Source organism: Pseudophryne corroboree, chromosome 5, assembly GCF_028390025.1.
Source record: "Pseudophryne corroboree isolate aPseCor3 chromosome 5, aPseCor3.hap2, whole genome shotgun sequence".
NCBI classification, from domain to species: domain Eukaryota; kingdom Metazoa; phylum Chordata; class Amphibia; order Anura; family Myobatrachidae; genus Pseudophryne; species Pseudophryne corroboree.
The window spans coordinates 306,005,161-306,020,452 of NC_086448.1; positions in this window are offsets into that span (position 1 = coordinate 306,005,161).

Genomic DNA, 15,292 nt, shown 5'->3' on the forward strand with positions numbered 1-15,292 from the left:
TGTGATGCCAGTCTAGGTACTGTATACACACGTAGTGTACTTACACTCAGTTTGCTCCCTCGTAAGCGGTGCATCCGCACTGTGTACTGAGTCTGGAGACCCAGCTGCCCAACGTAGTAGCCGTGCGTCTCCGTACCCTCATGCCGCCATAATGGCCGGTGACCCGCTAAGCGGGACGCCGGCTTAGTACTCACCACTCTTCTAACTTCTGACTTTGTTAGGGGTGGCGGCATGCTGCGGGAATGTACGCTCGCTGTGGTGGGGCTTGCGAATAGTTCCCTCAGGAGCTAGTATCCTGTCAGCGGGGAACGGGACCATTAACCCTTCAAGAGGTTGGGCGGTTTCCACCCAAGTCCTAAATATGCTCCTCTGGGCACATTTTCTAAACTAAGTCTGGTAGGAGGGGCATAGAGGGAGTAGCCAGCGCACACTATCAAATTCTTAAAGTGCCCAAGGCTCCTAGTGGACCAGTCTATACCTCATGGTACTAAATGGATTCCCAGTATCCCCATGGACGTAAGAGAAAACCCACTACAGCACATGTGCACAACATGGAACATTTTTAAGTGACACGCCGAAAGCTCATAAGATTTATCAGGACCAATATCAGTGGCAAATGCAGGATTTCTAGAGGGGGGTTTTCAGATGCAGTCCATAATATCCCACTCTGTAGAACACTAGAGCAATTGCGGGAGTCTGGGGGAGCAGTAGAAGAACCCAGTAATGACCTTGCACATGAATGTAAACATTGGTCTTTTTATACACTGCATACAGTATGGAAAACAGTAAAAATATTTAATACTATATATGCAGAGTGCTGCACTTTCTAAGCACACATTCTCTCACTTCATGGTAAGGCTCCTGTCTCTTATTCCTGGTAGCTACCCTCTGGTCTAGTGCACTGATTGAGGACTCAGATACACACACACACACACACACACACACACACACACACACACACACACACACACAGCAAACTTAGTAGAAGAATGTCATTTAAACTGCATGATGTGGTGGCAGCTCTAGTAATTGTATTATATACTATTGCTACTAGTGTCATTATTTGAGCTACTTGCCAAGAGGGGAAGGCGGGGGGGGGGGGAGTTCTGGGCAACTGGAAACCCAACCCTGCATTTGCCTATGAATATGTAAGCTCCAGACTTAAGTTTAGCCCTTATTATTTTACAGTAAAGTCTATATTGTATGTTGGGCATCACAGAAGAGGTCAACATACTGATTTTTAGGGGATAGTATATCAGTGATTTATGCAGATGTGAATATACAGAGCAAAGTGAATGTGAATAAACAGATGTGAATATACAGAATATGTTTATTGTGTTTTTATTACAAATACATTTTAGTATGATTACTAGTAGTTCTGTTTTTATATTTTTATTTTGTTTAAGAGCTGCATGGGTGGAGGGATCACTTGGTTTCCCTATATCTTTCTTAAGCTAGGTATACACTATACAATTATTGGGCCAATTTGTAAATCTGTAATATTTTTTCTTTCAAATTGATTACTGTGCGCTGCCAATTTTGAGCCCTTCCACTTGCTCAAATATCACCCCAACAGACTGGGGGAAAAAATAGAATACTGTGTACCTAGCTTTAGTTGTCATCTTTCTCTATTTTGAAACTCAGGGCCTGATTCAGAGATGGAAGCAGAACACATCGCTGCTGCGTCTTTGGACACAGAAGCGATGTGTAAAAATGATAATGCAGCAGGAGGTGTTTGTAGGAATAAGACACCTGCTGCTGCAATCTGCGATCTGAGTACTGTGTCCAAAGATTCAGCATTGGGTCCACATTGTGACCATCGATCATAATGTTAGCAGCATTGGTCATCTGAGTAAGCTTACTCAGAATGTCTTCCGGAGCTGCTCAGCCAGGGCCAGGAATTCTGCATCAGAAAAAAACATGGGTGACATGCTGGCCAGCGCTTCCCACCCCTTGCCCCCAAACGCCGGACTCTATCAGCACATGCTCATAATGAGTCCTGTGCACATGCAGTCCACCCACTGTCGGAGATGTATGCAAACCATTGGGTTTGGGTACATTTCAGAATAAGGCCCTCAGAACTTAAAACTTTCCGGAAATGCATTATAAGAAATTGTGTCATACTCTTCTGTTAGTTGTCACCTTCACCCACTGCGAATATACGGCCTGGCTTACAGTTGTACGTTATACCAATGTATTCACAATTGAGCAATTATCAGTAAACTGCACATGTCCCTGCCGCATGCACAGTGAATGATTTGCGAATACACTCACAGTAAGGATTAATTCACAAGTTATTGACAGGGAGTGGCCATTTTGTGAGAGGTAACGGAGTGGCGGCAAAAAGGCAGCCTGTCAGGATCATTGGGGGTGTGAATGAGCCATTGACTGCGATCCTGTATGCAGGGATCACATTTCCGATGTCTCAGTTCTCATTCTGAGCTACCGTAGATTTACTTAGGGAGTCAATGTTTTCCGGATCTGCATCGATGTTGCCAATGTGTACGCAGCTGTGGGCAACAGTGAAGGATCCAGTGGGCGTCTCTTTACAAATTCCAGTGGCTGCTCAATTAGCTTTCGCACATCCTCTGAGTCAAAAATCGCATATTTGGCAGCATTAGCGTACTATTACAAAAGGGCCTGATTCAGAGTTGTATGCCCTTGGATTCAGAGGGAGCACACACTGCACACCCTGCACCCATATAATTACACTTAGTGCTCCATCGACCCAGAGCATGCTACAGAGCTTCAGAAATCACTGTGAAAATGTCTGCCATGCCATTTTCCCGGTAATTTGTGCATGTGTAGTAGAAATGTTAGCATAGGCAAATGCAGGGGTGGTTTCCGGTTGTCTGGAAACCCCCCTCGCTAGCCCACACCATAACCACTATAGCAATTTTATATAATACAATTTTACTACATGTTTTAAATATCTCCTCAGTATTACAAATAAAATAATTAGCAACACTGGTGGATCTTTTAAAATGTGTCAGCCAGTAATTAATACACATATGTGCACCAACTAGGATCTGTAAAACATGCACTGTTAGGGGTGCTCTGATATAGAACATCAGTAGGGTTAATTATTAAGAATGTAATGTGTACATATATGGGCAAGGCAGTTTCTGGGTTCTTCTGCCATTCCTCCAGACTTGCTTCCATGCTCTGTTTTGGTGCCCACATCTCAGCTCAGGCAGGATGTCCCTACTACCACATGTAATGGCTTACTGTGATTGCTGGCCCTGTATATGTCAGAATTATGACATACAGTACACTGAACTTTGTATGATGCATGTTATAGCTGCTTCATGCTAATTATGCCCTCTTCCTGGACTGGCCACATGCCCTCTAACATCAAGCAGTTGGAAACCCCCGTCTACAAATCCTGCGTTTGCCACTGGTTAGTGCCTTGTCCCTGGAGATATGCGCATGCACAGTAGTAGGCATAAAGTACCACCTGAGAGGAAGGGGCCTGCACGAAAAATGCAAGCGGGCCTCCTCTGGATTAGCAAGAATTTTGTATGGGTACTGTGTGGTCTGCATATTCTTTCCCTTCCACCCATGAGTATTATTTACTATGTTGTAAGGAATAGAGGAAAGATACAGATGGATTATAGCAGTGCAGTCTGTACAGATAATGTTAAAAGAGTAGAAGAGTGAGAACACCCTCTAGTGGTATGTATGGAAAGTTACACTGCAGAGCATAGATATTATTACAAGCAGACACTGATAATCCTAGGCCGGTTACACATTAAGTGCTATATTGGTCGAATCAGAATGATATATACTGTATAGTGCATATCACTTAGTGTGTACCCTCAGTATTGTGCTCCCGTGCATTATCAGCAATGTCGTGCTGCACGTCAGATGGGCTGATCTCACTGGCGATGCCATTCAGCTGAATTCGGATGTACCACTACATCATGCGGTCGAAGACTGGATCATGCAGTATGTGTGGCCGCACAATATATTGGTACATTGGCCATGACGTAGGATGAAAACAACATGGTTCTGATGTGTAGCTAGGGTTTACAGTGACGTTACACAACTTCCCAAAAAATGCCACCGACCCTCCCCCATTTTCCCTGTGCTGCCCCGCAACACTCTGTTGCTGCCCCCCGCCCACCCCGTGAATGCCTCTGCCTGTCAATCAGGCAGATGTGTTCACACTCTCTGCGATCACATCGCATTCGTGGCCGTGCATGTGCAAATTCAAAATGGTACCTGCGTGTGCGCAGTGGTGCCATAGATGGAATTATTGTGGTCGAATCACTTAGCGATGCGACCTGAATAACCCCCATAATGCAGGAGTTCCCAAAGAAGAAGTAGATAAATTACAAACAACAAATACAAGGATGAATGCATACAACATCACAATATAAAGATAATGATGATAAACAATAATCGCAATAAAAATCTGAAAAATACATCAATAAATCTTTATGAAACTGAAGGAAAAAATTTAAAAACTCAAAAACAGGGGAAGACGAAAAACACTCAAGGGAAAGAAGAGAAAGAGAAGAACAACAGAGTGGAAGGAAAAAAAGAGGGAAGAGAATAGAAAAATGAAAAATAAAGAGAATAGCTCCAGGCCAGAAAGAGAAAGATGGAATTAAGCTCCACAGAAGCAGATACAAAGGACAACCAGAGTGTTAGAAGCAGAGTCAACAGCTGAACCAGAGGGTCAGGGACTCAGTGGGCCTATGAAGATCATACAGAGGCCTAAAAGGGGGTAGTTATAACAAGATCCCTAAAGGCCGAAGAGACTTTAAGGTGAAACCAATTATGCCTGAAGGAAGCAGAATTGCCATCTGCGGAAGTTAAGATATCATCCATTTCCATAAAGAAATCAATTGTATTGAACCAATCCTTAACCTTTGTAAGAGAGGAGGAGTGTCACCTCACCGGGATAACTGATTTAGCTGCACTGTTTAAATGGCAAAGTAGCCGGAACTGAATATAATGGCAAAAAGATTAAGCTTTTTCGTCCAAAATGGCTGTAGGCTAGGGCATTGCCACCAGATGTAAAACGGGTTACCAATGGCACTAGAGCAACACCAGCACATGTTGGACATTCCAATCCCCATCTTAGAGAGAACATCGAGGCACCCATACCACCTAGATAGCAACTTGTACTGGGTCGCCCAAACACAAACACTAGGAAAACAAGTGTGAGCTAAACATAATATTTAAACCCAGTTATTTTCCCCCAATTCCTCACCAGTTTATCGGTCCCGTGTTTTAGTAAAGTTTGGAAGGAGATTATATATCAGGGTTATAGCATGAGATGGGACAGGTGGGCTAACACAAAAGGTGTGAGAGCAGTGTGCAAGGCACCGGAGGGTCCAAGAGATTGGAGAAAGTGGCGGACTTGTATATAATGCCAATTTCCTCCCAGAGGTACAGTGAGTCCCAGTTGTCCCACACATCTGCAAAGGGCGCTATTGCACCGCCACTCACAATCTGCTGACCCAACAAGGACCCACATTAAACCAGTGTCGAAAAACTCTAAGATCCGCCCCTGGGGAGGGGGGCATTTTATAAAAAACGGCATGTAAGAGGAGGCCATTGAGGAGATAGGAGTCTTCCTAAGAGACTTAAAACAGTATAGTGTAAGTCCAACAGTAGGATGGGAGCCCCTGGGGAGGATGGGGAAACACAGGGCTATAGAGATAGGGACAGTCAGAGCCTGCTCCTCAATCTGTAGCCATTGCCTTGTAGTATCAATTCTACACTATTTCGGAATCCTAGTAAGTCTTGGTAATATGCTTGGATATCAGGAAGCCAAAGCCCACCTCTATGTCTGACTGTTCATCAATTCCAGATTCAAGGGAGGTCTGCTCCCACTCCAAACAAAGTCCTGATAAGCAACTGTACCTCAAAAAACATGCAGGGCAGTATCTTAATGGGCAAGGTTTGCAGGATCTTGGGGATGGAGTTCATTTTCAGTATACCCAACATTTCAAACCACGAGAAGGACCTAGCTTACCAGGATTGCAATTATGCATGTATTTTAGCCAAGAGAGGGGTAAAATTAGCCTCAAATAGGTGACTGAGATCTCTAGTAAGAATAACCAAAAATATTTCAGATGAGAGGCATGCCAAGAGAACAAAGACAATTCTAAGGCCAGCTGTCTTGTGCGTCTGTTCTGGTGCTGTAAGGGCTACAGACTTACTATAGTTGACCTTGAAAGAAGAATTTTTTGGCTTGGGGTAGAAAAATTTCTTGTTACGCCACTGGTTTCAGGTTTTTTTTTCTTTGCTATTTGGTAACTACTTTAGAGCAATGACATTCTACACACGATTCTCAGGAACTTTCTGTGTTGGATTGTTTTCTATTGATAGTACATATGAGTTGGTTTGATTGGTTATTGCTAATACAGTACTAACTTGTAAAACATTTTTAAAAAGAAATTACTGCCGTGTGTTTGTGCCACTGTTCTGTTGCTTAGCATTGCCAGACAGGCTTTGGCCTATGTTGGTGAACAATATTGTGATCAGTGAGGTAGTCAAAATTGACTGGAAATTAGTGAGATGAAGGTTATTGAGGTTAATAATACTGTAGGAACAAAAACACCCCAAAAATCTGTGATTTTAGCTGTTTTTATGATTTTTCTAAAAAATACAGATCCAAAACCAAAACCCAAAAGGGTGGTCTTGGCAAAACCAATCTAGATCCAAAACACAAAAGGAGATCCAGATCCAAACCAAATCACAAACCCCCATAAGTATCCGGTGCACATCTCTAGTCAAAGCCTCCATACACAGAATAAAGATCAAGGGAGACTATGGACATCCCTGTCTGGTATTGTTGTTAATGTTAAAGGCGACAGAAATGTAGTCATTGATCCTTATACGTACAGAAGGAGAGCAGTAAAGGGGAGAGAATGCATTGGAAGTGGACAGGACCCAATCCCAAGTGCCTCAGCACCCCGCCCATAAAGTCCCAGTCAATCTAATCGAATGCCTTCAGCATTAGTAGATAACAGAATTGCAGAGGCATCCATTGAGGAGACAAAATAAATGAGGGCTAGGAGCCTGGAAGTATTGTCACGAGCCTCACTACCCAGCACAAATCTAACTTGATCACTGTATAATTGTTGGCAGAAGAAGTTTCAACCCATTCGCAAGAAGTTTTGTAAATTGCTTGAAGTTGACATTGAGGAAGAAGACAGCGAGGGGTCCTTTTGCCTTCTTTAAGAATCACTGTAGTTTGAGCTTCCAAACACCAATGAGAAAAGGGGGATTCCTCTGAAACAGTGTTATAAGCTTCCAAGAGCAACAGAGTTAGTTTATCTTTAAAGGTCTTGTAGTAATTAATGATAAAACCATCTGGGCCTGGGCTCTTCCTAGAAGGGGTAGATTTGAGAACTTCTTCCAATTCAAGCAGGGTAAAAGGCTTCTCCAATTCCACCCTATCTAGTTCAGCAAGCTTGGGGAATCCTATTCTACCAAGGTAGTCACTAATGGCTTGCTTGTCAGGAAACGGGACTTAGCGTCACAGATCTTACCAGTGCGCAGCCTAGTCCGGCTCCGGTGGTCCTGCAGGTGTCATGTCGCCCCTTGTTCTGCTTCCCACTGTGCTGGCTCCAGTACCCCTGAACTCCATTCCAGCTCACCGCTATCCTCCCCGCTTGCCGCAGGTACTGGGCGCCGCCATGTTGCCGATGATCAGCTGACCGCAACTCTACCAACCCCGGCTGTCGGTTCAGTCACATGATTCCACTGTCCAATCACTGTCCAGCAAGGGGGATAAAGGGGCTGGGCAGGGCCCTAGCAAATCGTCCAGAACAACGTCGCTTCCTAGATGCGTCTAGACTCAGACTTCAGGGTTCACTCCTTGTACCCTGAAGCTCTTTAAACTACCTGTGATTCCAGCTCATTGTATATCATCAGCACAGAGACTTCAGCTCTTAGCAGCATTACCAGCACTGTGATTTCAGCTCAAAGCAAGTATTACCAGCACTGTGATTTCTACTCACTGCAGCAATACTAACACTGTGATTCCAGCTCATAGTAGTAACACCTGTGCTGAGTTTCCTGAAGTTAAATAACCTTCCAGTGTGTCCTTGAGTGTGCTGCTGCAAGCATTCCTGAAACAACTCAGTCCAAGTGCAAGCTAATCAGTGTGAATTCATGTGAACTGCAGTTCCAGTTGTCTCACCGGATTCCAGGCCGGTTCAAGCAAGTCGGATATTTAACTGACTCCAGTTCCAGTTGTCTCACCGGATTCCAGGCCGGTTCAAGCAAGTCGGATATTTAACTGACTCCAGTTCCAGTTGTCTCACCGGATTCCAGGCCGGTTCAAGCAAGTCGGATATTAACTGACTCCAGTTCCAGTTGTCTCACCGGATTCCAGGCCGGTTCAAGCAAGTCAGATATTTGGAACACACCAATAACAGCGCTGATTTAAAACATATGTGTGCTTTTTATTATACACGATTAAAAACAATGAAAAATCATATTTAAATGACTGAATCCTAGGTACCGGTTAATCCTGCAAAGCATGGCATAATTAACACAGTGCAGTTCAGAGCCTTTATAGTGGTATTAAGTCTGTGAATTAATTTGATCAGGTCAATAAATATTAGCACTCTCTAACGTAGCAGTCTCTTTCAATGCAGTGGTTAATTTGATGGTAAAAGCTGATCAGTTAGTAGCAGCAGATGAAGCAGTGTTAGCAGTTCCCACTATGACAAACTTGTCAATTAGTTGCAAGAAGTATTCAAAGCAATAGTGGTAGATTAGTGCATGCTTTAAATTGAACTGTCAGATTTAGAGAAAGAGTCCATGTTACTGGTAAATACAACCTGCTTTAAGGATTCAGACTTAACCCTTTGTGGTCCAATAGTTGGTGTCTCCCGACTCCTGGTGCTTTTAATAACCGTTTTCATGGGTCTTATCCGGAGTATCCCAACAATGGTCCAGGCATGAGCAGGTGAAAAGGCTTAAGCATCCGGTACCGGACAACTGGTGAATACTCTTACTCGTTTCTCCGCCTGTCACTTAATCAGCGGTTTCCTCAGAGAAGCCGCTGATTAAGTGACAGGCGGAGAAACGCGTAAGAGTATTCCCCAGTTGTCCGGTACCGGATGCTTAAGCCTTTTCACCTGCTCATGCCTGGACCATTGTTGGGATACTCCGGATAAGACCCATGAAAACGGTTATTAAAAGCACCAGGAGACGGGAGACACCAACTATTGGACCACAAAGGGTTAAGTCTGAATCCTTAAAGCAGGTTGTATTTACCAGTAACATGGACTCTTTCTCTAAATCTGACAGTTCAATTTAAAGCATGCACTAATCTACCACTATTGCTTTGAATACTTCTTGCAACTAATTGACAAGTTTGTCATAGTGGGAACTGCTAACACTGCTTCATCTGCTGCTACTAACTGATCAGCTTTTACCATCAAATTAACCACTGCTTTGAAAGAGACTGCTACGTTAGAGAGTGCTAATACTCATTGACCTGATCAAATTAATTCACAGACTTAATACCACTATAATGGCTCTGAACTGCACTGTGTCAATTATGTCATGCTTTGCAGGATTAAACGGTACCTAGGATTCAGTCATTTAAATGTGATTTTTCATTGTTTTTAATCATGTAAAATAAAAAGCACACATATGTTTTAAATCAGCGCTGTTATTGGTGTGTTTCTGTTTTTTGTAATTTTGGAGGGTAGAGTACTCTCCCTCTTTTTAACAGCTGCGATTGAAACAGAGTGTTCTTTTATTAATAATTCATGCACACACATTCTATTTAGCTGCTAGCGCCAAGCTGTTTGTTTGTTTGTTTGTTTGTTTGTTTGTGTAAGTCAGATATTTAACTGACTCCAGTTCCAGTTGTCTCTCTGGATTCCAGTCTGGCACAAGCAATCCAGATATTAAACTGATTCTTTTGCCAGTATATTTCATGTAATCTACAATAAAGCATATCAATATTAACCTCATCTTCCTGTGTACCTCATCAGCAAGTCTTATCTACGCCCACCAAGTTTCCTGCACTGTGTGCCCACCACAGAACCACATATTGATTCTAACTTGGATACACAAAAAAACAGAGTTCTGACATTGCTGTTTTAACAAAACATCAAAGAAGGCTCCTGAAGTGGGCAGGTTATAAAGTGAAGAGTAATACGTAGAGAATGCCGCCACGATCTTATGGGTGAAATGAAGAGCCAGGCCCCTCTCATCTTTAATAGAGGGAATAAAGAAGAGAGCTCTCTGTGCATGGAGTGCTCTAGTCAACATTTTACCCAGTTTGTTGCCCCATTTGTAATATCGGCTATTGCACTTCCTAAAGGAGTGCTTGACTTTGTCTAAGAGTAGCTTATTCAGTGTTATACAAGTTTCAACTAGCTCCACATTGGGAATTTTTATGTGAAGCCTCCAGAGCCTGTATTTTCTACAGTAGTAACTCTATCTGCCCCAACCATTGTTTCTTCAAATAGGAACCCTACTGAATATATTTTACTCTTAGAGCACATTTATGAGCTTCTCAGATGGTAAGCCTGGATACATTAGGAGTCGCATTACAAGCTATATACACACCAATGGCCTCCTCAAGATAGGATCTACTATCGTGATCATTCAACAAACATTCATTAATACACAATGACCTGCTTTGAGGGTCAGTAAACCAGAGGGATATATCAAGGAGTACCAGGTCATGATCAGACCTACAAAAGCAGCCGGCACTAAGTGAAGATGTCTGTAAGCCAGCAACATGTAATCTATCCTAGAATAGACTGATGTGGGTGCGAAAAATGAGTGAAGTCCCTGTCTGTGGAGTGAAGGATGCGACAAATGGACAGCTGGTGAGTATGAAACATGCGTCTTACCATTTGAGATGTATGGCCCGAAGCAATTGAAGAACTTGATGAAACACCTACAGATGGAGCCACGCTAACCGTGGCTCTGTCTGTGCCTGGGCACGCCCGCCTAGGCATGCCTATCGCCGTGTCTGGGGCAATGGGAGCGCCTCTGTGCACAACTGTAGCGGGGCTAGGTGCCTGATCACTTAGTCCCGCCGAGAGTGCACGTCTGCTATGGAGCCGCACTAGATGAGTGCGGCTCCATCAGTAGCGGATGATCCAAAGCCCAGTTCAAGTCACCTCCGACCACTGACACCCCCTCCTGTATAGAGGCAATCTTGTTGAGAATCTTTTTGAGAAAAGCTGATTGACCCTGATTGGGGGCATATTCACAAAAAAATGTGACTGAACACAGAACATTTAATAAGAAGACACCTCCCCTTCTCCAATTGGTGAACACTAACATTAGATATGGGCAGATGTTTAGCAAACAGAATAGCCACTCCCCTAGATTTAGATTGAGCGTAGTTGTAATAATAAACGTGGGATAAAATCTATTACTAAAGTGGGGGAAATGGATTCAGAAATTGGTCTCTTGAGCCAAGACAATATCAGTCATTTCAGCATGAAAGAATGGAGTGCTTGAACCCACTTTAAGGGACATTAAATCCTCTGGTGTTAACCGAGATCAGGGCCGGACTGCCCATCTGGCTGTTATGGCAAATGCCAGACAGGCTGGACCGGTCCAGCCACACAGAGAGCCAGGGTGAGTGCACGTAGCACAGCCTTTCGGCTCTCTTCTTGCTCATCCACTGCCCGACGTTTGCGGCTTTTAATGAAAGATGGGGGCATGCCGCCAAGCCACAGCAGCCAGATGTGTGGCACCCCCCCACAAAAAGTAGCCGTAACCCCTGTAATATGCGCGCGTGTGCACACTAAAATTCCAGGGCTGAAAAGCAGCCCCAGTCTATCACTGACCGAGAATATTCGAAGTGTGGCAGCCATAGAGAGAAAAGGATAAGAAAGAGGGAGAGCAGAAAAAGCAGGAGCTAGAAAGAATAAAGACCTAGATGAGAAAAATGGGAGGACAGGAGAGAAGACAAAAAGACAATAAAGGTATAAACAACAAAATGGGGGGGGGGGGGGGATTGGAGATAATACAACAGAGCAATACAGAAAAGGAAAGGCCACACCTGGACATAGAGGGAACCACCATGGGACCCATGTCATGGAAAAAAAATAGAGGTAGGAGGCACATTAGGGGGCTCCGGCTTTGTCATGCTGAGTATGGAACTGCAATGTGAGAGACAACATAAACAAAAGCAGTGTGATATAGATAAAAATGTAAACCTACTTATAGCTTCAAAATGAGGCAAATAACAGTGGAGAACATACTGTAGGGGGTAATGCAGAGTTGATCAATTTGTTAGCAGATGGGCAAAACCATGTGCACCGCAGGGGGGGGGGGGGGGGGCAGATATAACATGTGCAGAGAGAGTTAGATTTGGGTGGAGTGTGTTCAAACTGAAATCTAAATTGCAGTGTAAAAATAAAGCAGCCAGTATTTACCCTGCACAGAAACAAAATAACCCACCCAAAACTAACTCTCTCTGCTAATGTTATATCTGCCACACCTGCAGGGCTCATGGTTTTGACCAACTGCTAACAAATTTGCTGCTGCGATCAACTCTGAATTACCCCCCTAGTTTCCCAATGAGCAGACAAGGAGGAAATAAGGGCAACAGGGGACTAAACTACAGTAAATGTGAAAACACACATGGTAAATGTGAAGATAACAGGTTCCACATCACTCAGGCACAGTGGTAGATGAAAAACCATCAGTGGTTTATTGAACAGAATGGGTGTTAAACAGTTCAGCACACTTCTGTAGTCCAGTTCCACATGACAATTCCCACCACAAACTCCTGACAGAACATTACTTCTTAATCAAGGAGCATAGATTCCTTTCCAGCAACACAGAGTCCCAGATAAATCCAATATAATGGGTCCCACAGCAGATCCCTGGCAGAACATTACTTCTTAGCCTAGGGTCAAAGAATTTCCCTTCAGCATTCTGGGTAGCTCTACTTATACCCCCAGAAGCTTCATATTGTAGGGATTTGTTTGACGTCTTTGTCTTAGGATCTTGAAGCATTGGAATACAACACATATTGTAATTAAGGTGATTACATGAGTCAGAGATCCCCCCTGTCTGGCCAGCTTACTGTTGGACAATAGGGAGTAAACAAAAAAGGACAATGGTACCTTATATGACTCATCCTTTGAGTGTCCACCGTGGTATTAGTAAGGATGTAGATCATAGAGTCAACCACACTTAGGTCGACCACTATAGGGCGACAGTAAGTAGGTTGACATGGTTTCTAGGTCGACAGGGTCTCTAGGTCCACATGTACAAGGTCGACATGACAGAAGGTCGACATGAGTTTTAAAAAAATAATTGTGCCGTTTTCTCCGTACAGTGACCGGGAACCCCAATTAGTGCACCGTGTCCCCTCGCATGGCTCGCTTCGCTCACCATGCTTCAGGTTATTATTCCTATTTGTAGTCCACATGGATGGTAAAGCATAAAAAAGTTCAAAAAATGAAAAAAAAAATTGAAAAACTCATGTCGACTTTCTTTCATGTTGATCTAGAACATGTCGACCTAGAGACCATGTCGACCTAGAAACCAAGTCGACCTACTTACTGTCGACCAATAGTGGTCGACCTAGACATTGTTGACCTAAGTGTGGTCGACCTAAAGACCGGATACCATTAGTAAACAATAGGAAACCACTGTAGGTCTAACATGAATACATTACCTAAATTGTAACAGATAGCAACACAATTGCATATATTAACAATATTAAGGTTGATTTAAACACAATATTGGGTGAGCAGCAATTGACATGTATGGAGAATAAACAAACTGTTGAATTGAATGTGTAGGCATAGGGGGATAAAAAGTACATATTTGACATGGGAAATAAGGCATAGCTATATTAATTGTCACAGACCTCTCATTTCCTCACAGTAATATTAGTGGCATGAGACCAGAAGGACCTAACATAACTCCTGGCAGACAAACAATATGGGAAAATGAGGAAGGCACCAACAGATCCAACTAAGGATGGACACAGAAGAGTATACAGCGGCACAGAAAATGGTTAAGTCAAAAGACAGAGTACAGTCATAAAGTGAAGACACACAGCAAACCAGCTTTAACCATTCTAGGTTTTAAGGAGCACAGGTGGCTTAATTAGTATCTCAGTCATATTGGTTTGACCACCTGTGCTCAAGCATGGACCTAAACTGTCAAGCTGGGTACACATTATATGATATACAAGATATAAAAGAAATAGACACTTTCCACGTTTTATATAAACCAAAGTAATATTGATACATATCTCCCCACTTTGAGGTTCCGTGACTCGGGACCTTCGTACGCCGCTCCCAAAAAAGGGGTGGATCTTCATCTGAGAAGGGGGGGGGGTCTCAAGTATGTGAGCAGGGCCTTGTATCACATCTCCCATTTTAATCATTTTGGGGGAGTGCCTAGAACTCTCAGAGCAGCTGGCCAGCCCCCAGGCTCACTGCGATGTACTGTTTAGATGCAGTGCACCAGCTGCTTTGCTATGCATAGCTGCGTTGATCTCAGGCTCCCCAACCTGCCCCCATCCACCCACGTATGTGAGATAATAGTAGTCACTTAAGGATCATAAATTTGTTTATTGCTAAATTGCGCATACATTTATATATTTCTAAATTCAGAGCTATCTCACCTGGAGGCAACCCAAGATCCTCCAAATAGCACTACAAGGACCAATATGCCCTCCAGCTGTTTGCAGGCTGACCAGAGTTAGTTACTGGAGCTACAGGAAACAGTCAGCCAGCAGGTGCTGCCGGAAACACTGATAGCCAGAGGTTGCTGTGAGGAGGGGGACAGGATCAGTTCAGGTGTGACAGAGCAGGTCATCATCACTGCCGCCACTTGGTTACACACTGGGGGGGTCATTCCGAGTTGATCGCTAGCTGCCATTGTTCGCAGCGAAGCAATCAGGCTAAAAATCGGCTTTCCTGCGCATGCGTATGGGGCGCAGTGCGCACGTGCGACGTACTTTCACAAAAAGCTATGCAATTTCACACAAGGTCTAGCAACACTTTTCAGTCGCACTGCTGATCGGTGAGTGGGAAGTGGGTGTTTCTAGGCGGAAACGGACCGTTTTCGGGGAGTGTGTGTAAAAACGCAGGCGTGTCAGATTAAAACACAGGAGTGGCTGGGGAAACGGGGGAGTGGCTGGCCGGACGCAGGGCGTGTGTGTGACGTCAAAACAGGAACTAAACTGTCAGCAGTGATCGCAAGGTAGGAGTAGGTTTGGAGCTACTCTGAAACTGCATGAAAATTAGAGATGTGCACCGGAAATTTTTCGGGTTTTGTGTTTTGGTTTTGGGTTCGGTTCCGCGGCCGTGTT